Below are 24,998 nucleotides of genomic sequence, written 5' to 3'. Positions count from 1 at the left end.
GGAGAAGGAGTTGGCGCTAGCACACTAGTATCCATCCCGAATACCATGCAACGGGTGTTGGAATAGGTCTGGAGAGTGCGACCATGGGAGACACCTGCTTCCTTAGCAGCAACATCATCAGTGGGCTGTATACACACAAGAAGAGGTGATCCATCGGAATTAGTTGCCAGGCGCCACAGAGTATATGGGCGCTGCTCGTGATCATCACCATCGACATCTCCCCCTTGGTTATAAAAATTTTCAGGTACAGGTGGTGGGATGTTCACAGGACCTTGGAAACACAAGAAGAAGGTTAATTAGTAAAGGGAAACTTGCTAACCTGTATGCATGTGGATGAAACAATTATAATTACAGTGGAAGACAAACGTACCAAAACTACTAGGATGCCATGCAAAAACAGTGCCACGAGTGGTGGCAGCAAACACAAGGCCCTCGTATTGAATTGCATCACAGTACTCATCCGTGTACAGAAACTGATTTTTGAGCAATATCCATCGAGTCGAACCACGAAGGACGGCAACATGCTTGTCGAAGATAGCAACAACTTGATTGTTGTTGTAATTCCAAGAGCGGTTGGGAACTCGACAAATTGCTATCTTTCGTAGAAGATAGTCACCATGATCGTATTTGAACATGCGTACATTACCAGTGTGCTCAACCTATGGGAAGTGTGCTGAGATTTTTGGAAGTGGAATCCAGTGACGAGTGTACACATTCACAAGTTCCCACTCGCAGTTGGACCCAATGTAAACAACCCAATCTCCATTTGCACCCGCCCAAGCCTTTCCCTCAAGCGATGGCATCTTAACATCATAGGTATCATTATCAAGCGGCATCAACTTGCACAGGGCGAGGCCTCCGTCGTGCCGGCGCCACTCATCAGGGTCACAACGAAGAAGATAGGGGAGATCAAACCGCTCCTTGACTCTTGGGTTCTTTGTAATGATGTTATTAGTTGAGTCGAGAATGGGCTTGAACGAACCTTCCATGCTAGCCGAGGTGATGACGTCGCACCGATCAATGAGTTCCTCCACCACGTCATCTTTCAGATCGGGGCAAGAATAACGGGGTCGTTTCCGGCCTGTTCCCTCCATGGAGAATACGATCGAACAATGGCAGAAGAAAGGGTGAAGGGCTGAAGGAAAATGGAGGAGGGAGAGGAAGAGTGTGCGACAGCAGTTCCAAATCAAGAGGGAAAGGCGAAGAGTCGGTGGACGGTTGCGAGTTTACCACGGTTCACGAAGAGGCGCCCCAGCCTACACGTCCATTTGGAAATACTCCTACTACTCGCCGATGTCTCACTAATATGTTGGAACGGGACCACATGTCAACGAAACATGGTGTGTAATTTCTCGTGCAAAATGCGATCTGGCCGCGTTGGCCCGAGGTGCCGCATTAGTTATCGACCTTTATTTTTTTAATGGCGTGTCAATCAGTTTTGAAGCACGACTAACTGGTACTATACGCAGAGAAAATGGGTTGTATTTGTCCTCCACGGTTTAGAGGCTGACTTGTGGGCCTAGCAAGTTGACGCGTGCACAATCAAGAGATGATTGTACGTGGAGAGGATGACAGCAGGGACCCGCCAAGGTCATGGCAGTACGCAAGCAAGTGCCTCCTTATTTCAAGCCAATAAAAAAATGGCTCCTCCTAGTGGATTTCTGACATCTGGGTCCCATGCCATTGTCAACGTAGTCAATAAACGAGAGAATTGCACAATGAGCGGCTGACACCAGGGACTCAGCAGCTCGCCCAGTTATTTTTGTATTGGGTTAATTTGATAAATGCCACTCCAAATCTAGTGTATCCGAGAAATGCCACTACAATTTCCAAACTTTGAAAAATGCCATTTCATGCCATTTCTAGTGGCATTTTTCGAAGTCTGGAGTGGCGTTTTTCAAAGTTTGCAAACTGCAGTGGCGTTTTTCAAAGTTTGCAAAAATTGCAGTGGCATTTTTCAAAGTTTGGAAATTGCAGTGGCATTTTTATGAATCGCCATAATTGGAGTGGCATTTATCTAATTTTTTTTTGAGACGGAAGCAGGGTGTCAACTGGGCTGTGCGGGACACTCTGGGCTGTCTAGACAGCCTTTTCTTTTATGTTTACCATAGACCAGGCCAGTAGTTTTTTTCTTTCTGAAAATGGCTAGCCCAGTTTTTTTGTGATTTGTCAAGTAAGTCGCTTTATCAGGCCTGTTGGGCTGCAAATCTTTCAAGACGGGGAGAGCTTCATTCAGCTGGCCGAGAAAATGGCCTATCAGTAATGAGAAATGGGTTGTACATTTTTAAAATACATCAAACCGGCAATTATTTTCAAATATCTTTTTCATTTTGAGATTTTAAATTGCATTGATTTTTATGCGTGGACAATTTATTGGATTTTATATTGATATACATTTATTTTTAAAATCAGTCTGAATGTGACTCGAAATTTCGGGATTAAAAACAGTTCAGACCGCACGGACATATGCAAAATTTCGTATAATTTTTTAACCGTGGCCACAATATGGGCTGTAATGCTAACATAAATAATATGGGCTCCAAAAAAACCCGTAAGAATTAGCAAATGGGCTGTGAATTATTTGAACTAATGGCAGATGGGATGTATGATGTTTTCCACAGATTTGAGGCTTTCCACAGATGGCATGTATACTGTTGGATGTCCATCCAACGGCCGTCGTGCTTCCTCAATCTCTGCTTTTCCTGCTCCAGCCGCTCAAACAAGTGCCGGCGGGACTGCCTGGTCCCTCCTCCTCGCGGCCGGCTGTGCTGCCGCGTAGGCCTCACCGCCCCACCGTACTCCCATCGCTGGCCTAGCCATCCCTCTACTGACCCACACCTGCTGTTATTCTCCGGCGACGGCAGACGAACCAGTAAACCCTCGTACAGTCGTACTCCCCTCCGCGTGGGAAACAAAAACAACGGCCGAGTCTTCCCTGCCTCCGTGTGGTTCCCTTCCTAGACCTCGTCGTCGTCCACCGCCCTGGTGCTCTCGGCGTGGCGTGGTCAGCGTGGTCAACGAGCGACATGCATCTGAAGTGGACTGTACGTGGAGAGGCTGACAGCTGGGTCCATGGCCGCACGGAAGGAAATGCCTCCTTATTATGCGCAAAATAATGATTTCCTCCCCCTGACATCTGGGACCCACCAAAACGGCCTTTGTATTTCGCGAAAAAAACGTTAGCGCCGCTGACAGCTCGGACGCACCAGCTATATCTTCGCACGTAAGGAAGTGCCTCCTTATTACGCACACAAACAATGAATACTCCCCCTATTAGCTGGGACCCAGTATAGTGGGCCTACTAAGTTGACGGGGACGAAGGGCTTTGTCAACTTAGTCAATATGCATGATTCTAGCTCGACTGACCGTACGATGTCCATCCAAAGGCCGTAGTGCTTCGTCAACCTCTGGTCTTCTTGCTCCAGCCGCCCAAAGCAGCGCCGTTCGTGCCGCCTGCTCCTGCCTCCCATGGCCGGCCGTGCTGCCGCGGAGGCCTCACCGCCCCCATACTACTCCCACCGCTGGCCATGCCATCCCTCCACTCCACTCACCCACACCCCCTGTTATTCTGCGGCGACGGCAGCGCAGCTGAACCAGTGAACCTCGTACTCCACTCCGCGTGGGCATCCACTGCCGCGTCTTCCCCGGCTCCGCGTCATCCCCTTCCTAGGCCTCGTCGTCGTCCACCGCCGTGGTGCTGTCGGCGCGGCATGGTCAATGTGGTCAACGACCGAATTCCATCGGAAGAATATTGTACGTGGAGAGGCTGACAGCTAGGTCCACGGCAGCCGCAAGAAAGTGCCTCCTTATTACACGGAAAATAATTATTCCTCCACCTGACAGCAGGGACCCACCGGACGCCCACCAGTATATCGCAAAAAAAACATTTGCCCTGACTGCTGGGACCCACCCGACGGGCCACCGTATTTCGCGAAAAAACGTTCCCCCTGCTGTCAGCTCGAACCCATCGGAAGTGCCTCCTTATTACACACAAAAAAATGAATACCCCCTGCTAGCTGGGACCCACCTTGGTGGGAGGCTGACTTGTGGGCCTACTAAGTTGACGGAGACGGAGGGCTTTGTCAACTTAGTCAATATGCACGATTATAGCTCCAGTGACCGTACGATGTCCATCCAACAGCCGTAGTGCTTCTTCAACCTCTGGTCTTCTTTCTCCAGCCGCCCAAACCAGCGCCGGTCGTGCCTCATGCTCCTGCCTCCAGTGGCCGGCTGCAATGCGGCGGAAGCCTCACCGCCCCCTACTACTCCCACCGTTGGCCAGACCATCCCTCTACTCACCCACAGCCCCTGTTATTCTGCAGCGACGGCAGCCTCACACCGCAGCGAACCAGTGAACCCTCGTACTCCTCTACGCGTGGGCATCCACTGTCGCGTCTTCCCCGGCTCCGCATCGTCCCCTTCCTAGGCCTCGCCGTCGTCCACCGCCCTAGTGCTCTCGGTGCGGCATGGTCAACGTTGTCAAGGAACGACTTCCATCGGACGTGGACTATACGTGGAGAGGCTGACAGCTGGGTCCACGGCTGCAGCAAGGAAGTGCCTCCTTATTACGTGCAAAATAATTATTCCTCCACCTAACAGTGGGGACCCACCAGACGGGCCACCGTATTTCGCAAAAAAAACGTTTGCCCCTGACTGCTGGGACCCACTAGCTACATCTTCGCATGCAAGGAAGTGCCTGGCATTCGGGACCCACCTGGTCGAAGCATACGTAGCATTGTCATTCTGGTCGCGAACGTGTACGTACATACTGGTTGATGTAGAGGCGTGCACGTGTCGTAGTAGAGGCGAGCACGTGTCGTAGTAGAGGCGCGCACGTAGCATGTACACGTACGACAGCGGCCACGATGCAAGAAAGAAAATACAGCCAGTATGTGTACATACGGGCGGGGTCTCAAACGCCTACTCGCGCATACATACGGCCAGGGCTCGTGTACATGGTTGGGTCGGAACGGAGAAATAGCGTCGTCGTCGTGTTCATGGGGAGGCAACAGAATGCGTCGTGTTCATGGGGAGGCAACGGAATGCTCGTGTTCATGGGGAGGCAACGGAACGCGTGGGAGGCAACCGGCTGGGTCGGAACGGAATGCGTGGTCGTGTTCATCGGGAGGGCTTGGACGGAATAGGCGATGGAAACGAGGCCTGGCATACCGTAAAACGGAGGAAACGGCCTTGTGTTTGACCGGCCACATTCGAAACGGGATCCTGTTCATCGGGAGGGGTCTGGCGTACCGCCAAACGGAGGAAATGGACCTCCTACGGTCGAAACGGGGGTCCTGTTGATCGGGAGGGGTGTGGCGTACCGCAAATCAGACGAAACGGACTTGTGTTGGAGCGCTACGGTCGAAACGGGGGTCCTGTTCATCGAGAGGGGTGTGGTGTACCGCAAAACGGGACTCCACGGGATACTGTTCGTCTCCACCGTCGACCCCCTCCAGCCTCCACGAGCTACTGTTCATCCATCATCATCCTCCTCCAGCCTCCACCTGCGACTGTTCATCCACGGGCTCCTGTTCATCCAGCCTCCACCGAGCGCTACTCCACCGGCTACTATTCAACCAGTCCTCTCCACGGGCTCCTGTTTAACCACCCATCCATAGGCTACTGTTCATCCTGCCCTCCACCATCTACTGTTCATCTTGCCCTCCACAGGGTGGTCCTGTTCATCCAGCCCTCCATGGGGTCCTGTTCATCCAGCCCCAACCGGCTCGATCGATCGGAGTCCTCTTCATCTAGAGGCAACACCACGGGGTTCTGTTCATCCAAACCCCCCCGCAACTTTCACTGTTCATCCAGAGGCACCATCGATCGGCTTCAGTTAGTAGCAGTAGCGAAGGAATCGCTCGATCGGGTTCAGTTAACAGCCATCGATCGATCGTTCGGTTTCAGTAACGCGTAGCTTGCAGTGCAATCGCTCGGGTTCAGTTAGAGCCCAACGCCTCGCTCGGGTTTAGTTAGAGCCAACTCCTCGCACACACGCGCGTACGTGTACGAGAGAAGCGCACATCGCTCGGCCCCCGACCTCCCACCGTAACCGGGAACTCCCCAAAATTTTCCTCCCCCTCGTTTCTACCAAGGTTTTTTCCGTCATGGACGGCCCAAAGAATGTCATGCAGCTGCGTCTTCGGCCCGCCTAGGACGAAAAGCCCATTTTATGTCATGATTTTTTGTCATAGAAGTAGGATCCCACCACATCTATGATGATACCAGGTTTTGTCTCAATTATCGTCATAGAAGTGTCATATGTATGACAGAAAAAAATTTCGTTCGGCCCAAAATGTCACGGATGTGTCTTTTTTTGTAGTGGGGGACCCTCGTTCCCAGAACACCGACAGTAGCCCCCGGGCCTAAGGCGCGCTTGGGCTTGGCTTCGAGGCAAAGCCAAGGGGCAAGTGCAGAGCACCGCAGGCCCCAATAGCCTGCGGCCTTGGTCGACGCGTGGCGGTTGATAGGACGTGGGCGTCTCCGCTTCCCCACGCAGCCTTGATACCCGCCTGGCTAGTTGGCCACCGCGTTCTACACGGTTTCCCTTCCGTTGTTGCCGCGCGCTCCCCAATTCTCCCGCTTCCCGAAGCTCATCCTCTCCCCCGATCCGATCTGAGCTCTATCCTCCCATTGCCATGGCATCGAACCAGTCGGAGAAAGGGAAGAGTCCCATGTCCTCCGTCGGGCTACACCCGGCCACTGAACCTGCCGCTGGCAGGTCGCTGGTGCTCAACCAAGAAACGATGGACAAGGTGCGTCCCATGCTTGCCTCCAGCTTCAATGAGTGGGGAAGGGCGGTTGCCTGGCATGCGTCTCGTGCCCACATCGACCGGACAGCCACCGAGGTCCCATTCTTCATCGATGCCCTTTGGGCTGGCCTGGTTCCTCCTTTCTCCGCCTTTTTCAACGCAGTGCTTGCCCATTATCAGATCCATATGCTGCACCTTGATCCCCAATCCATGACCCTTCTTGCCGTCTTCGCCTTTGTTTGCGAGGCCATGGTAGGCATTGCTCCTTCCGTGCCCCTTCTCCGCCACTTCTTCTCGCTGCACTTGGTTGATCCCCGGTAGAGCTCAGGATGCCTGAGCTTTTGGGCCGTGGAGACGACGGCCGACGCGGGGATTGACTTCGAGCTCCCACCATCCACAAGCGAGTTTCGAACATGATGGGTATTTGTTGATATTTGATTGCTCAGCCCCCTGCTCTCTCCTCCGTCAGCGCCTACCATTCCTAGCTCCGGTTGGTGCCACCAAAGGCTCACTGATTCATGCCTAGCCCCCGTCTGGCTCAGGCTAAAATGGCTCAAGGACCTTGACATGACGACGCCTATGGTGGTGAAGGAGTTTGTCCTGCGTCGTATCGCTCTACTTCAGCACCACTCTCGACGGATGTGGGCCTTGCTCAACAGCAAGGACCACATGATACTTCAGGAGTTTGGGATCCCCCTTGAGGCATGGTGAACGGTGCTCGAGGTCCTAACGGGTGTCCCGTTGCCAGACGACATGCCGAGGAAGAGTTTCCTTCTGTAGCGCTGCTTGAACAAGGCGACATTCGCGGATTATATTCCCTCCTTCGATGAGTGGGGGTTGCGTCCAGTCGGTCTAGTGGGGCCCCGTGAGAACCCCGTCGATGTTGTTCCCCTCCTTGCTGCTGGCGTAGGGCTCGCCCCGAGTGTGGGTGCAGGGGGCGAGCACTGCTGGAGGCCGATGGCGCAGGCTCCGTGGTGCTGATGCCACCAGGGCTCCCGAGGCGTCGTCCTTGGGAACTCGCGACTCTTTCCCTGGGGCGGCGGTTGAGGGGGCGACGCAGTCCGCGTCTCCTGAGGCCGGGGCTCCTGAGGCCTCGGCAGGCCGATGCGAGCCAGAGCCCGATAGCTCCCCTTAGCTTGGCGCTCCTGAGGCTGCCCCTCCGAGCAGTTCTCCAGCCGCGCCTCGTGTTGGCCGCCATGTCTAGCCCTTCGGTCGGCTTTGCATGGATTTCGAAGAGCTCCGCAAGAGGAAGGGGTACCCAAGCTGCGGCTGCGGCACCTTCGGGACATTAAAACGGAGGAAGTACATCGCCGTTGACGAGTAAGTACCTTATCTTGGTGATTCTCCGCGTGCTACTTCCTTTCCTGACGACGTCTTTTCAGGGTCCCTTCCGCCAAGGCCGCGAAATCTCCAGAGAAGCAGCCCCCTCTCACCTCGCTTCTCCCGCAGGACTCGAGCCCCGCAAGCCCGCCGCTGCTCCTGGCGTGGAGTCAACCGGGGAAGCGAGCCCGTCGACAAGGCGTCTTGAGCTCGCGCCCTCGCCATCCTTCCTTCGCGGCCTTGCTTGGGACACAGCAGGTGTGCCAAGGCTTCCTCCCCTGGTTGTGGACGGTGGCTGGGTGGCTTCGGTCTTGGGATCCTCTTCAAGTAGTGGGCCTCCACTCCTTCGGGCTCCTCTCGAGGCCTGGCCTGCAACTGGGTGGGTGCCAGCCCCAGCCCCTGCTGAAAGGGGGCGAGCCGCTTCGGGCCCCATCTGCGGTCCCCGCGGCGGGGGATGGAATCAGCAGCATGCTCGAGTCGGCGCAATAAAGGAGCATCGTCCGCCACGAGCTCTTTTAGGAGGCGATGGGCATGATGAACTGGCTTGGTGACGAGCTCGTGGACATGGACACGCGCCTCGTGGCCGAGGGTCTTCGGCTGGTGGAGGAGCGGCGTAAGCTGAAGGTGGCTATCAACCTCGGGCGCCACCAGCGTGAGCTTGATAATGCGAAGGCCGAGGTTTCCCTCGCAGCCTCCCGTGAGGCCTGCTCCCGAGCTCTAGAGGAGGCTCAAGAAGCTGACCGCCGTCGTGAGGCCGCAGAGAAGCGTGTGCGGGAGCTCCAAGCCTGGAGCGCCTCCTTGGATCAGCAAGTGGAGGCGCGCAGAGCTGCCCTTGTGTCGTTAAGGGGGACGCCCACCGAAGAGGAAGAGATCTAGAAGCGCGAGGAGGCGTTGGCGCTGGAAGCCGTGGAGCGTAGCCTTGAGCTCGAACGTCTGGAGACGAGGGAGTGTCAAGTTGCCCAAGTAGAGGATGCCAGTAGCGCATGCAAGGCTAGGGCCCAGGAGGAGGTCGATCACCGGGTGGCCGAGGCTCACACGAGTCTCGAGGGAAGGTACGACCTGAAGCTGAAGCTCGTGGAAGCTGAGGCCGCAGGTAGGACTACTGCCCTCAAGTCCAGGTTGACTAAGGTGGAGCGGCGCGAGGAGGCCGCCGCAGCCGCCCTGGTCTCGTCGCAGGCCAAACTGTCCTCCGCCCGCACTGAGCTGCTCCCCCTTCAGCAGCGGGTCGCCAACGCCAAGTCCATCACGCGACAGAACAGGGAGGAAGTGCTTAAGGGGCGGACATTGGAGCGCGTGCACGCCCCATGCTCGAGGACCTCAGGAACAGGGCCAATTTCTTCCTAGGCCATATCTGCGATGAGAATGCTCCTCATCCCCATGCGAACGACTACGCCAGCCACCTCCACTTCTTCACCGACATGGTGACGCGCCTAGAGAGTCATTCTGAGAGAGCTCGCCAACTTGTTGAAGAGAGGAGCCGCGGCCTGCTCGGGCGTGCATTCTCTCGCGTCTTCAGCCATCTCCAGAACACCAACCCCAACTTCGATTTTGACGCCGCCATCGCCCCCGTACCCGAGGCCATCAGGGGTGATCTGTCACGATGGGTGGAAGACCATGTGAACGCGTTGGTCAGGGCCTTCACTTCCGATGACAATGGGGTGGTGGTCGCGGCGGACGCGGACGACGTGGTCGACGACGGTGATGGCGGTGCTGGTGGAGGTGATGGCGATGCCAGTGATGTTGGCAGCAATGCCAGCGACGCGTCTGAGGGCGATCCGGGGGACGCGGTGAGCGACATGTCTGACTTATCCCGTGTTTCCCAGCTGTTTGTCCTGCACACAGAAGCTCGGGCGCAACCCTTGATATTGTAAGAGCATTTTGGGAGGGGAAGCCCCTCATGTAAATACACTACTGCCTCTATCTTGTTAGGTCGTGTCGAATATGTGTCTTCATGAACTCACGTATCCTGGGTAAAAGTTGCTATTACGGTTTACCTTAGCTTGGATGAGCCCCCAAACCGGCTTGTGAGGTCGCGAGTTTCTGGGAAGCTCCTGAGGAACCCGTTGGCACGCCCGAGGGGGGCCGCGTGATAAGCAAGCACTAGCCATGGCGCGACATGCGTGTGGCGCGCGTGTGCTGTGCCTAGCCCCGCTCGTGAGGGGCCGACGAGGGGGAAGCAACAGGCGCGAACTCCGAAATAAAGCAAGAGCCAGATAGCAAGAAATCGCTTGAACGAGAAAAAGGCACCCCCCGCGCGCATCAATGAAAATTCAGCTTCAACTTAAATCCAAATCCAGAAAGGAGGGTTACAGAAAAAAGATCCAAAGCAAACGGCCATGTCCGTCGCCTAGTCTAGTCTTCTTTTCCTCGAGTCTTCTCACCAGCGCGGAGCTAAGTGCTGCCACTAGGACGTGGGAGGAAGCCCCCGAGGCCCGAGGGCAGCACTCTTGAGGCTTCGGGGCGTGTACAACCCCACTCATTATTACGTGAGAGTGTCACGAGCGGAGACCTTCACAGGCGTGAGCCTTACTTCATATTGCCAGACAAGGGCCCCTCCTTGTGCCTCCCGCGACCACCGTTGGGGGTGAACGGTAACCAGAACGACATCAAGGGGCAAAGGGGATGCCAGCGGCGCCCTCGGCGACCATGGGTCCTCTGCTGGGGGTAGGCTCTGGACCACCTCCCCAGCAGAGGGCCTACCTCTGGGAGTTAACTTGCTACGCGTGATGCGGGGAGGGGCCTCGCTCCTGGCCCCTCTCCTGCAGCCCCCAGCGTGCCCCCCTGGCAGCAGGGAGACCGACAAGCTGGGGCCGCCATCCACCACTGCAACTTGATCCTCCTGCGTCCCATGGTTAGCGTAAGCCTACTCCTGAGAAATTAGTAGTATCCTGTAGCTGTTGTCGTCGGCACGGTTGGTGAGGCTTCTGGAGGGCTCCTGAAAGGTGCCAACTTCTAGTGCCTCCTCCTCCCAGCCCGGCTCGAAGAACGAGCCAGGGTCATCCCCCAGCATGTACTCCTGGTCCACCATGCGGGGCACGTAGGCCTCCGAGGCCGTCGCCTCAAAGACCTCGCCGTAGTGCCCCACGCTCCATGTTGCCCCGCCCAGCGTGCCGCCTTGAGGATGGTAGGGTTGTATCCCGCCGTGGCCGTAGGTGGCAGCGCTCGTGCCCGCACCCACCGGAGGTGGCGCGGGTGCGAGCGGGCGTCCATCTCTGTTGGTTGCGCCGGTGTCGATGAAGCCTGGTGGCGCGCCAGTGGGCACGCGGGTGCGGCGAGGCCCGCCATGCGGCCCGGTCGTGGCTTGAGGTGTGAGAAGAGAGCAGAAAGGTGGTGCTCCCGAGGCCGCGGCGTCCAAGAGCTCGGCGACACGCTCCAGCAATGCATCCCGGCCGCTCTCCTCTAGCAGGCATCACAGCAGCTCCCGAGCCACTGTGAGCGCGACCCTCATGTTTGCTTCCTCCCGTCGGGTGTGTGGCACCGTGGCCGCGGCGTGGCTTGAGACTCTTGCGGCTACTCGCACCTGTCGCGGAGTAACGGCGGAAGGCGGGTGACCGCGTCGCCCACGCCTCGCAGTGGTGGTGCGCGTGCTGCCTGGGGCACTGGGTCAAGGTCTTTTTGAGTTGGCGGCGCCGCCCTGGCTGGCCAAGCTGCCCAACGGTCGGCGTTAGTCCTTGAGTCGCTGGACATCGAAGTCGCGGGGTGTTGGGGGACCAACGAGTGGATCAACTGGCTGAAGAAGACCTCCGGCGCACCCCTACCTGGCGCGCCAAATGTCAGATTTCAGGTTCCAGCAAAACCCTTAAGGCTCGAACACCGGGGTGCGCGCGAAGATCTCTCCCTCACCGATCACACCCTCAAGAACTTCGCGATCTCAAAGGCTAGCTCGACGAACTCACAATGCAAGGGACACAAGATTTATACTGGTTTGGGCCACCTTTGCAGTGTAATACCCTACTCTAGTGTGGTGTGTTGGATTGCCTCTTGGGCTGATGATGAATAGTACAAGGGGAAGAACATCCTCCTGAGGTGAGGTGTTCTTGTGCTTGGTTGGTGTCTGGCTAAGGATGGAATGGATCAGATCCAAGACGAGGTTGATCCTCCCTCCGTGGGGGTGGCTAATCCTATTTATAGAGGCCCTAGTCCTCTCCCCAAGTATTGAGCGAGAAGGGAGCCAACAACGGCCAATTAGGAAGGGGACATCTAGTACAAGTTATCCTGACAAAAGCAGTCTTCGCCTGCCAAAGGCTCTGGTGGTGACGCCGTCTTGGGCTCCACGGTGACCTCCGTCCTGCCATCCTGCTGGTCTTAGTCTCGGTGCACCAATATGGAAACCTTTGCTTGATGCCTCGGTACTCGTCGTCTATGCTTGCTTCCTTAGCACCAAAGAGGAAACAAGGACATTGTGAGTGCTGGCACCAGCCTGGCACCCGCCTGGTCTCGATCATCATGGCTCACGTCATTGGAACCTCGCGAGGTTTGCCTGGCCTTGATCTCTCCACCCCTCACGAGCCAGCCTGGTGAGGCCGCTCCTGAGGAAGTCTTGTGTCGTCCACCTCGCGAGGCTTGGCCCCTCGCGAGGGTCTTGAATGCTTGTTGGTGAAGACTGGTCGTACAGGCCCGCTGGCAAAGCCACACCGTGGGCCGCAGGCAGGCAAGTCTAGGGATCCCCATTCCCAGAACGCCGACAAATGACACGTCCAAAGCTCCCTTGTGGCAAGGTCCACTCTGGACCCCCTTGGCCTTCTTCTTGGCCTTTTTCTCTGGCGCCTTATAGGGCACCGACACTAGCAAATTCGCCAGGAGCGAGATGACTAATTCCTCGGGCAGCGGAGCTGAACATTGAATGCACTCCACCCTCTCCATCCATACCTGAAAAAGATAAAGTTTAGATATCCTCCTTAAAACAAGCAAGTAGAGGATGCGTCTAGAGACGTGAAAGGCTTACCACATTGGCAGAATGGGTAATATCATGCCCGCGTTCTGAGTCTATGGCTGGTGGCATCTTGTTGCCCTTAAAGAGAAACTTCCAGGCATCTTCGTGAGTGGGTCCGAAGAGCCTTTCCAAGGTTTGGTGCTTCTTCGAGCCAAATTCCCATAAGGGGCAGCTTCGGCTTTGGCATGGGAGGATCCAGCGAACCAGCATCACCTGGATTACGTCGACGAGCTTGATGTTTTTATCCACCATGCTTTGACTGCGCGTTTGCAGCGCTATCAGCTCGTCCGACAAAGACCAATTTGGGCCCTTCTCTTTCCAGGAGGTGAGCCGCGTTGGAGCTCCGGACTTGAATTCGGAAGCCACGGCCGAGGTGGTGTCGCGGGGCTCTGTGATATAGAACCACAGTTTCTGCCACTCCTTGATGGACTCCACAAAAGTACCCTTGGGCCATGTGACATTGGGCAGATTGCTCACCATGGCGCCCCCGCACTCCGCGTGCTGGCCATCCAGCACCTTCGGCTTCACGTTGAAAATCTTGCCACAGTACGAAGTGAGGTTGGATGCGGAGGCATGCCTCACATACAACAATGAATGCCGAGATGTTGAGGAAAGAATTCGGGACTAGGTCATGGAAGTCTAGCCCATAATAGAACATAAGCCCGCGCACGAAACGGTGGAGAGGAAACCCTAACCCGTGGACGAAATGAGGGATGAACAAAACCCTCTCGTTGGTCTTCGGGGTGGGGACGATTTGCCCATTGGCTGGAACCCGGTGGGTGATTTCTTTCGCCAGATACCCGGCGTCCCGAAGCCTGGTGATGTCCTTCTCCCTAACGGAGGGGGCCATCCACCTGCCTTGCCCTCCAGATCCGTACATGGTTGAGTGCTTCCTTGAGGCAGAAAGAATGAGGACTTGGGCGCTGGAGCTCGAGAATGGAAGGGCAAAGAAAGAGAGAAGGCGTGGGTGTAGAAAAGGGAATCCTTATCTCCTTATAAAGGCAGTGAATATCAAGCGCCTTCCCACTCGCCTTAAAGCTCATCTATTCCCAAGGGTTGTGTGAACAGCACGGTTACATTACCCACACCCGTATTGATGAGAATCCCACAATAAGGGGACATGATCTCTGCTTCGACAAGATGTTCCTATGAAAACCGCGTCTCGAAACATGGAACAGTAGACGGAAAATGGTTCAAAATGATGACCAAGCAGACGTGATGTCATATAATAAAAAGTTTCTAGCGGATTGGACTTGTGCAATATTATATTCTCTGCGGTTGTGTGTGGTACTTGTGTTGCAGATCCGGACACGTTCATTGCGTCCGAACACTATCTTGGAGTAATTGGAAAGGGGAACCTGCCTTGCAATGCCAAAGACAATTTGCGTGCCGGACACCTCATCATTGAAGCCTGGTTCAGGGGCTACTGAGGGAGTCCTGGACTAAGGGGTCCTCGGCCGTCCGACCTATTAGACATGGGTCGGACTGATGGGTTGTGAAGATACAAAGACCGAAGACTCTACCCGTGTCCGGATGGGACTCTCCTTGACGTGGAAGGCAAGCTTGGCGTCCGAATATGAAGACTCATTTCTTTGTAACCGACCTTATGTAACCCTAGATCCCTCCGGTGTCTATATAAACTGGAGGGCTAGGTCTGTACACATATATCCTCATAATCATAGTTAGACAAGCTAGACATTTAGGGTTTAGTTATACATCTCCAATGTATCTATAATTTTTGATTGTTCCATGCTATTATATATTCTGTTTTGGATGTGTAATGGGCTTATTTATACACTTTTATATTATTTTTGGGACTAACCTATTAGCCAGAGGCCCAACCCAAATTGTTGTTTTTTGCCTATTTTAGTGTTTCATAGAAAAAGAATATCAAACGGAGTCCAAACGGAATGAAACCTTCGGGAGCGTGATTCTTGGAACAAACATGATCCAGAGGACTTGGAGTGGACGTCAAAAAATCAACGAGGTGGCCACGAGGCAGGGGGCGCGCCTACCCCCTAGGCGCGTCCTCCACCCTTGTGGGCCCCTCATGGCTCCACCGACCGACTTCTTCCTCCTATATATACCTACGTACCCTGAAAACATCATAGAGCACCACGAAAAACTAATTCCACCGCCGCTACCTTCTGTACCTAAGAGATCCCATCTTGGGGCCTTTTCCGGAGCTCCGTCGGAGGGGACATTGATCATGGAGGGCCTCTACATCAACTCCATGGCCCCTCCGATGATGTGTGAGTAGTTTACCTCAGACCTTCGGGTCCATAGTTATTAGCTAGATGGCTTCTTCTCTCTCTTTGGATCTCAATACAAAGTTCTCCTCGATTCTCTTGGAGATCTATTTGATGTAATCTTCTTTTGCGGTGTGTTTGTCGAGATCCGATGAATTGTGGGTTTATGATCAAGATTATCTATGAACAATATTTGAATCTTCTCTGAATTCTTTTATGTATGATCGGTTATCTTTGCAAGTCTCTTCGAATTATCAGTTTGGTTTGGCCTACTAGATTGATCTTTCTTGCAATGGGAGAAGTGCTTAGCTTTGGGTTCAATCTTGCGGTGCTCGATCCCAGTGATAGAAAGGGAAACAACATTGGAACCTCGCGAGGTTTGCCTGACCTTGATCTCTCCGCCCCTCATGAGCCAGCCTGGTGAGGCCACTCCTGAGGAGGTCTTGTGTCGTCCGCCACGCGAGGCTTGGCCCCTCGCGAGGGTCTTGAATGCTTGTTGGTGAAGACGGGCCGTACGGGCCTGCTGGCAAAGCCACACCATGGGCCGCAGGAAGGCAAGTCTAGGGACCCCCATTCCCAGAACGCCGACAGACGACACGTGGAAAGCTCCCTTGCAGCGGGGGCTACTCCGAACCCCCTGGCCTTCTTCTTGGCCTTTTTCTCCGGCGCCTTATACGGCGCTGGCACCAGCATCTTCGCGAGGAGCGGGATTAATAGTTCCTCGAGCAAGCCGAACATTGAATCCACTCCACCCTCTCCGTCCATACCTGAAAAAAGATAAAGTTTAGATATCCTCCTTCAAACAAGCAAGTAGAGGATGCGTCTGGAGACGTGGAAGGCTTACCACATTGGCAGAATGGGTAATATCATGCCCGCGGTCCGAGTCTATGGCTGGTGGCATCTCATTGCCCTTAAAGAGCAACTTCCAGGCATATTCGTGAGTGGTTCCGAAGAGCCTTTCCAAGGTTTGGTGCTTCTTCGAGTCGAATTCCCATAAGGGGCAGCTTCGACTTTGGCATGGGAGGATCCGGCGAACCAGCATCACCTGGATTACGTCGACGAGCTTGATGTTTTTATCCACCATGCTTTGAATGCGCGTTTGCAGCGCTATCAGCTAGTACGACAAAGACCAATTTGGGCCCTTCTCTATCCTGGATGTGAGCCGCGTTGGAGCTCCGGACTTGAATTCGGAAGCCACGGCCGAGGTGGCGTCGCGGGGCTCTGTGATATAGAACCACAATTTCTGCCACTCCTTGACGGTCTCAACAAAAGTACCCTTGGGCCATGTGACATTGGGCAGCTTGCTCACCATGGCGCCTCCGCACTCCGCGTGCTGGCCATCCACCACCTTCGGCTTCACGTTGAAAATCTTGCCACAGTCCGAAGTGAGGTTGGATGTGGAGGAAATACGACAATGAATGTCGAGATGTTGAGGAAAGAATTCTGGGCTAGGTCATGGAAGTCTAGCCCATAATAGAACATAAGCCCGCGTACTAAAGGGTGGAGAGGAAACCCTAACCCGCGGACGAAATGAGGGATGAACACCACCCTCTCGTTGGCCTTCGGGGTGGGGACGATTTGCCCCTTGGCTGGAACCCGGTGGGCGATTTCTTTCGCCAGATACCCAGCCTCCCGAAGCCTGGTGATGTCCTTCTCCCTAACGGAGGAGGCCATCCACCTGCCTTGCCCTCCAGATCTAGACATGGTTGAGTGCTTCCTTGAGGCAGAAAGAATGAGGACTTGGGCGCTGGAGCTCGAGAATGGAAGGGCAAAGAAAGAGAGAAGGCGTGGGTGTAGAAAAGGGAATCCTTATCTCCTTATAAAGGCAGTGAATATCAAGCGCCTCCCCACTTGCCTTAAAACTCACCTGTTCCCAAGGGTTGTGTAAATGGCACGGTTAGATTACCCACGCCCGTATTGATGAGAATCCCGCAATAAAAGGACACGATCTCTGCTTCGACAAGATGTGCCTATGAAAACCGCGTCTTGAAACATGGAATGGTAGACGAAAAACGGTTCGAAATGATGACCAAGTAGACGTGATGTCATATTACAAAAAGTTGTCAACGGATTGGACTCGTGCAATATTATATTCTCTACGGTTGTGTGTGGTACTTGTGTTGTAGATCTGGACACCTTCGTTACGTCCAAAGACTATCTTGGAATAATTGGAAAGGGGAACCCGCCTTGCAATGCCGAAGACAATTTGCGCGCCGGACACCTCGTCATTGAAGCCTGGTTCAGGGGCTACTGAGGGAGTCCTAGACTAAGGGGTCCTCGGCTGTCCGACCTATTAGACATTGGTCGGACTGATGGGTTGTGAAGAAACAAAGACCGAAGACTCTACCCGTGTCTGGATGGGACTCTCCTTGACGTGGAAGGCAAGCTTGGCGTCCGAATATGAAGATTCCTTTCTTTGTAACCAACCTTATGTAACCCTAGATCCCTCCGGTGTCTATATACACCGGAGGGCTAGGTCCGTACACATATATCCTCATAGTCATAGTTAGACAGGCTAGACTTTTAGGGTTTAGTGATACGTCTCCAACGTAACTATAATTTTTGATTGTTCCATGATATTATATATTCTGTTTTGGATGTTTAATGGGCTTATTTATACACTTTTATATTACTTTTGGGACTAACCTATTAACCGGAGGCCCAACCCAAATTGTTGTTTTTTGCCTATTTAAGTGTTCCGCAGAAAAAGAATATCAAACGGAGTCCAAACGGAATGAAACCTTCGGGAGCGTGATTTTTGGAACAAATGTGATCCAAAGGACTTGGAGTGGATGTCAAGCAATCAACAAGGAGGCCACGAGGCAGGGGGCGCACCTACCCCCTGGGCGCGCCCTCCACCCTCATGGGCCCCTCGTGGCTCCACCGACCTACTTCTTCCTCCTATCTATACCTACGTACCCTGAAAACATCATAGAGCACCACGAAAAACTAATTCCATCACCGCTACCTTCTGTACCTAAGAGATCCCATCTTGGGGCCTTTTCCGGAGCTCCGTCGGAGGGGACATTGATCATGGAGGTCCTCTACATCAACTCCATGGCCCCTCCGATGATGTCTGAGTAGTTTACCTCAGACCTTCGGGTCCATAGTTATTAGCTAGATGGCTTCTTCTCTCTCTTTGGATCTCAATACAAAGTTCTCCTCGATTCTCTTGGAGATCTATTTGATGTAATCTTCTTTTGCGGTGTGTTTGTCGAGATCCGATGAATTGTGGGTTTATGATCAAGATTATCTATGAACAATATTTGAATCTTCTCTGAATTCTTTTATGTATGATTGGTTATCTTTGCAAGTCTCTTCGAATTATCAGTTTGGTTTGGCCTACTAGATTGATCTTTCTTGCAATGGGAGAAGTGCTTAGCTTTGGGTTCAATCTTGCGGTGCTCGATCCCAGTGACAGAAAGGGAAACAACATTGGAACCTCGCGAGGTTTGCCTGACCTTGATCTCTCCGCCCCTCATGAGCCAGCCTGGTGAGGCCACTCCTGAGGAGGTCTTGTGTCGTCCGCCATGCGAGGCTTGGCCCCTCGCGAGGGTCTTGAATGCTTGTTGGTGAAGACGAGCCGTACGGGCCCGCTGGCAAAGCCACACCATGGGCCACAGGCAGGCAAGTCTAGGGACCCCCATTCCCAGAACACCGACAGACAACACGTGGAAAGCTCCCTTGCAGCGGGGGCTACTACGGACCCCCTGGCCTTCTTCTTGGCCTTTTTCTCTGGCGCCTTATAGGGTGCTGGCACCAGCATCTTCGCGAGGAGCGGGATTACTAGTTCCTCGGACAAGCCGAACATTGAATCCACTCCACCCTCTCCGTCCATACCTGAAAAAAGATAAAGTTTAGATATCCTCCTTGAAACAAGCAAGTAGAGGATGCGTCTGGAGACGTGGAAGGCTTACCGCATTGGTAGAATGGGTAATATCATGCCCGCGGTCCAAGTCTATGGCTGGTGGCGTCTCGTTGCCCTTAAGGAGCAACTTCCAGGCATATTCGTGAGTGGTTCCGAAGAGCCTTTCCAAGGTTTGGTGCTTCTTCCAGTCGAATTCCCATAAGGGGCAGCTTCGACTTTGGCATGGGAGGATCCGGCGAACCAGCATCACCTGGATTACGTCGACGAGCTTGATGTTTTTATCCACCATGCTTTGAATGCGCATTTGCAGCGCTATCAGCTCGTCCGACAAAGACCAATTTGGGCCCTTCTCTATCCTGGATGTGAGCCACGTTGGAGCTCCGGACTTGAATTCGGAAGCCACGGTCGAGGTGGCATCGCGGGGCTCTGTGATATAGAACCACAGTTTCTGCCACTCCTTGACGGTCTCAACAAAAGTACCCTTGGGCCATGTGACATTGGGCAGCTTGCTCACCATGGCGCCTCCGCACTCCGCGTGCTGGCCATCCACCACCTTCGGCTTCACGTTGAAAATCTTGCCACAGTCCGAAGTGAGGTTGGATGTGGAGGAAGGCCTCACATACGACAATGAATGCCGAGATGTTGAGGAAAGAATTCTGGGCTAGGTCATGGAAGTCTAGCCCATAATAGAACATAAGCCCGCGTACTAAAGGGTGGAGAGGAAACCCTAACCCGCGGACGAAATGAGGGATGAACACCACCCTCTCGTTGGCCTTCGGGGTGGGGACGATTTGCCCCTTGGCTGGAACCCGGTGGGCGATTTCTTTCGCCAGATACCCAGCCTCCCGAAGCCTGGTGATGTCCTTCTCCCTAACGGAGGAGGCCATCCACCTGCCTTGCCCTCCAGATCTAGACATGGTTGAGTGCTTCCTTGAGGCAGAAAGAATGAGGACTTGGGTGCTGGAGCTCGAGAATGGAAGGGCAAAGAAAGAGAGAAGGCGTGGGTGTAGAAAAGGGAATCCTTATCTCCTTATAAAGGCAGTGAATATCAAGCGCCTCCCCACTTGCCTTAAAACTCACCTGTTCCCAAGGGTTGTGTAAACGGCACGGTTAGATTACCCACGCCCGTATTGATGAGAATCCCGCAATAAGGGGACACGATCTCTGCTTCGACAAGATGTGCCTATGAAAACCGCGTCTTGAAACATGGAATGGTAGACGAAAAACGGTTCGAAATGATGACCAAGCAGACGTGATGTCATATTACAAAAAGTTGTCAGCGGATTGGACTCGTGCAATATTATATTCTCTACGGTTGTGTGTGGTACTTGTGTTGCAGATCTGGACACGTTCGTTACGTCCAAAGACTATCTTGGAGTAATTGGAAAGGGGAACCCGCCTTGCAATGCCGAAGACAATTTGCGCGCCGGACACCTCGTCATTGAAGCCTGGTTCAGGGGCTACTGAGGGAGTCCTAGACTAAGGGGTCCTCAGCTGTCCGACCTATTAGACATTGGTCGGACTGATGGGTTGTGAAGAAACAAAGACCGAAGACTCTACCCGTGTCCGGATGGGACTCTCCTTGACGTGGAAGGCAAGCTTGGCGTCCGAATATGAAGATTCCTTTCTTTGTAACCAACCTTATGTAACCCTAGATCCCTCCGGTGTCTATATAAACCGGAGGGCTAGGTCCGTACACATATATCCTTATAATCATAGTTAGACAGGCTAGACTTTTAGGGTTTAGTGATACGTCTCCAATGTAACTATAATTTTTGATTGTTCCATGATATTATATATTCTGTTTTGGATGTTTAATGGGCTTATTTATACACTTTTATATTACTTTTGGGACTAACCTATTAACCGGAGGCCCAACCCAAATTGTTGTTTTTTGCCTATTTAAGTGTTCCACAGAAAAAGAATATCAAACGGAGTCCAAACGGAATGAAACCTTCGGGAGCGTGATTTTTCGAACAAACGTGATCCAAAGGACTTGGAGTGGATGTCAAGCAATCAACAAGGAGGCCACGAGGCAGGGGGCGCACCTACCCCCTGGGCGCGCCCTCCACCCTCATGGGCCCCTCGTGGCTCCACCGACCTACTTCTTCCTCCTATCTATACCTACGTACCCTGAAAACATCATAGAGCACCACAAAAACCTAATTCCACCGCCACTACCTTCTGTACCTAAGAGATCCCATCTTAGGGCCTTTTCCGGAGCTCCGTTGGAGGGGGCATTGATCATGGAGGGCCTCTACATCAACTCCATGGCCCCTCCGATGATGTGTGAGTAGTTTACCTTAGACCTTCGGCTCCATAGTTATTAGCTAGATGGCTTCTTCTCTCTATATGGATCTCAATACAAAGTTCTCCTCGACTCTCTTGGAGATCTATTTGATGTAATCTTCTTTTGTTATGTGTTTGTCGAGATCCGATGAATTGTGGGTTTATGATCAAGATTATCTATGAACAATATTTGCATCTTCTCTGAATTCTTTTATGTATGATTGGTTATCTTTGCAAGTCTCTTCGAATTATCAATTTGGTTTGGCCTACTAGATTGATCTTTCTTGCAATGGGAGAAGTGCTTAGATTTGGGTTCAATCTTGCGGTGCTCGATCCCAGTGACAGAAAGGGAAACAACACGTATTGTATTGTTGCCATCGAGGATAAAAAGATGGGATTTATATCATATTGCATGAGTTTATCCCTCTACATCATGTCATCTTGCTTAAAGCGTTACTCCGTTCTTATGAACTTAATACTCTAGATGCATGCTGGATAGCGGTCGATGTGTGGAGTAATAGTAGTAGATGCAGGCAGGAGTCGGTCTACTTGTCACGGATGTGATGCCTATTCACATGATCATACATAGATATTGTCATAATTATTCGCTTTTCTATCAATTGCTCGACAGTAATTTGTTCACCCACCGTAATTCTTATGCTATCTTGAGAGAAGCCACTAGTGAAACCTATGGCCCCGGGGTCTATTCTCCATCATACAAGTTTCCAATCTATTTTATTTTGCAATATTTACTTTCAATCCATATCATAAAAATACCAAAAATATTTGTCTTGTTATTATTATCTCTACCAGATCTCACTCTTGCAAGTGGCCGAGAAAGGATTGACAACCCCTTTATCGCGTTGGTTGCGAGGTTCTTATTTGTTTGTGTAGCTACGAGGTGACTCGCGCGTGGTCTCCTACTGGATTGATACCTTGGTTCTCAAAAACCGAGGGAAATACTTACGTTGCTTTGCTGCATCACCCTTTCCTCTTCAAGGGAAAACCAACGCATGCTCAAGAGGTAGCAAGAAGGATTTCTGGCGTCGTTGTCGGGGAGGTCTATGCCATGTCAAGAGATACCAAGTATCCATCATAACTCTTACCCTTCGCATTACATTATTCGCCATTTGCCTCTCGTTTTCCTCTTGTCCACTTCACCCTTGCCGTTTTATTCGCCCTCTCTTTCCGTTCGCTTTTTCTTCGCTTGTTTGCTTGTGTGTTGGATTGCTTGCTTGTCATGATGGCTCAAGATAATACTAAATTGTGCGACTTTGCCAATACCAACAATAATGATTTTATTAGCACTCCGATTGCTCCTCTTACCGATGATGAATCTTGTGAGATTAATACTACTTTGCTGAATCTTGTCATGAAAGATCCGTTTTCTGGCCTTCCTAGTGAAGATGTCGCTACCCATCTAAACAACTTTGTTGATTTGTGTGATATGCAAAACAAGAAAGATGTGGATAATGATATTGTTAAACCTAAGCTATTTCCGTTTTCTCTTAGAGATCGTGCTAAAGCTTGGCTTTCGTCTTTGCCTAAAAATAGTATTGATTCATAGAATAAGTGCAAAGATGCTTTTATATCTAAGTATTTTCCTCCCACTAAGATCATCTCGCGTAGAAATGATATTATGAATTTTAAGCAACTTGATCATGAGCATGTTGCACAATCTTGGGAGAGGATGAAATTAATGATACATAATTCCCCTACACTTGGATTGAATTTATGGATGATTATACAAAAAAATTATGCCGGATTGGATTTTGCTTCTAGAAATCTTTTAGATTCGGCCGCGGGATGCACTTTTATGGAAATCACTTTAGGAGAAGCTACTAAACTCCTAGATAATATTGTGGTTAATTATTCTCAATGGCACACGGAAAGATCTACGAGTAAAAAGGTGCATGCTATTGAAGAAATTAATGTTTTCAGTGGAAAGATGGATGAACTTATGAAACTGTTTGCTAATAAGAGTGCTCCTACTGATCCTAATGATATTCCTTTGTCTACTTTGATTGAGAATAATAATGAATCTATGGATGTGAATTTTGTTGGTAGGAACAATTTTGGTAACAATGTGTATAGAGGTAATTTTAATTCTAGGTCATTTCCTTGTAATTCCTCTAATAATTATGGTAATTCCCACAACAACTCTTATGGAAATTATAATAAGATGCCCTCTGATTTTGCATCTAATATTAAATAATTTATTAGTTCGCAAAAGAGTTTCAATGCTTTGATTGAAGAAAAATTGTATAAGATTGATGAGTTGGCTAGGAATGTGGATAGAATTTCTCTTGATGTTGATTCTTTGAAACTTATATCTATTCCACCTAAGCATGATATCAATGAGTCTCTCAAAGCTATGAGAATTTCCATTGATGAGTGCAAAGAAAGAACCGCTAGGATATGTGCTAAAAAAGATTGCTTTGTGAAAGCGTGTTCTTCTAGTTTCCATGATAATAAAGATGAAGATCTAAAAGTAATTGATGTGTCCCCTATTAAATCCTTGTTTTGTAATATGAATATTGATAATGATGGGACTGGAGATGAGTCAACTTTAGTTAGAAGGCGTCCCGAAAATTTAGAGTTTTTATATCTTGATGCAAAAATTGGTACAAGTGGGATTGAAGAAGTTAAAACTTTAAATAGAAATGAACCCACTATCTTGGATTTCAAGGAATTTAATTATGATAATTGCTCTTTGATAGATTGTATTTCCTTTTTGCAATCCATGCTAAATTCTCCTCATGTTTATAGTCAAAATAAAGCTTTTACTAAACATATCATTGATGCTTTGATGCAATCTTATGATGAAAAACTTGAGTTGGAAGTTTCTATCCCTAGAAAACTTTATGATGAGTGGGAACCTACAATTGAAATTAAAATTAAAGATCATGAATGCTATTCTTTGTGTGATTTTTGTGCTAGTGTTTCCATGATCCCAAAAACTTTGTGCGATTTGCTAGGTTTCCGTGAATTTGATGATTGTTCTTTAAACTTGCACCATGCGGATTACACTATTAAGAAACCCATGTGAAAGATTAATGATATTGTTGCAAATAGGAATTATGTGCCCGTAGATTTCATTGTTCTTGATATAGATTGCAATACTTCATGTCCTATTATTCTTGGTAGACCTTTCCTTAGAACGATTGGTGCAATTATTGATATGAAGGAAGGGAATATTAGATTCCAATTTCCGTTAAGGAAAGGCATGGAACACTTCTCTAGAAATAAAATTAAATTACCATATGAATCTATTATGAGAGCCACTTATGGATTGCCTACCAAAGATGGCAATACCTAGATCTATCCTCGCTTTCATGCCTAGCTAGGGGCGCTAAACGATAGCGCTTGTTGGGAGGCAACCCAATTTTATTTTTATTACTTGATTTTTGTTCCTGTTTATTAATAAATAATTTATCTAGCCTCTGTTTTGGTTGTGTTTTTTGTGTTTAATTAGTGTTTGTGCCAAGTAGAACCGTTGGGAAGACTTGGGGAAAGTCTTTTTGATCTTGCTGTAAAAAACAGAAACTTTAGCGCTCATGATAATTGCTGACATTTTTTATTGGAAA

The sequence above is a fragment of the Triticum dicoccoides genome, chromosome 3A, assembly GCF_002162155.2.
Source record: "Triticum dicoccoides isolate Atlit2015 ecotype Zavitan chromosome 3A, WEW_v2.0, whole genome shotgun sequence".
Taxonomy (NCBI): Eukaryota; Viridiplantae; Streptophyta; class Magnoliopsida; order Poales; family Poaceae; genus Triticum; species Triticum dicoccoides.
Note: the sequence above shows the minus strand (reverse complement) of the source record.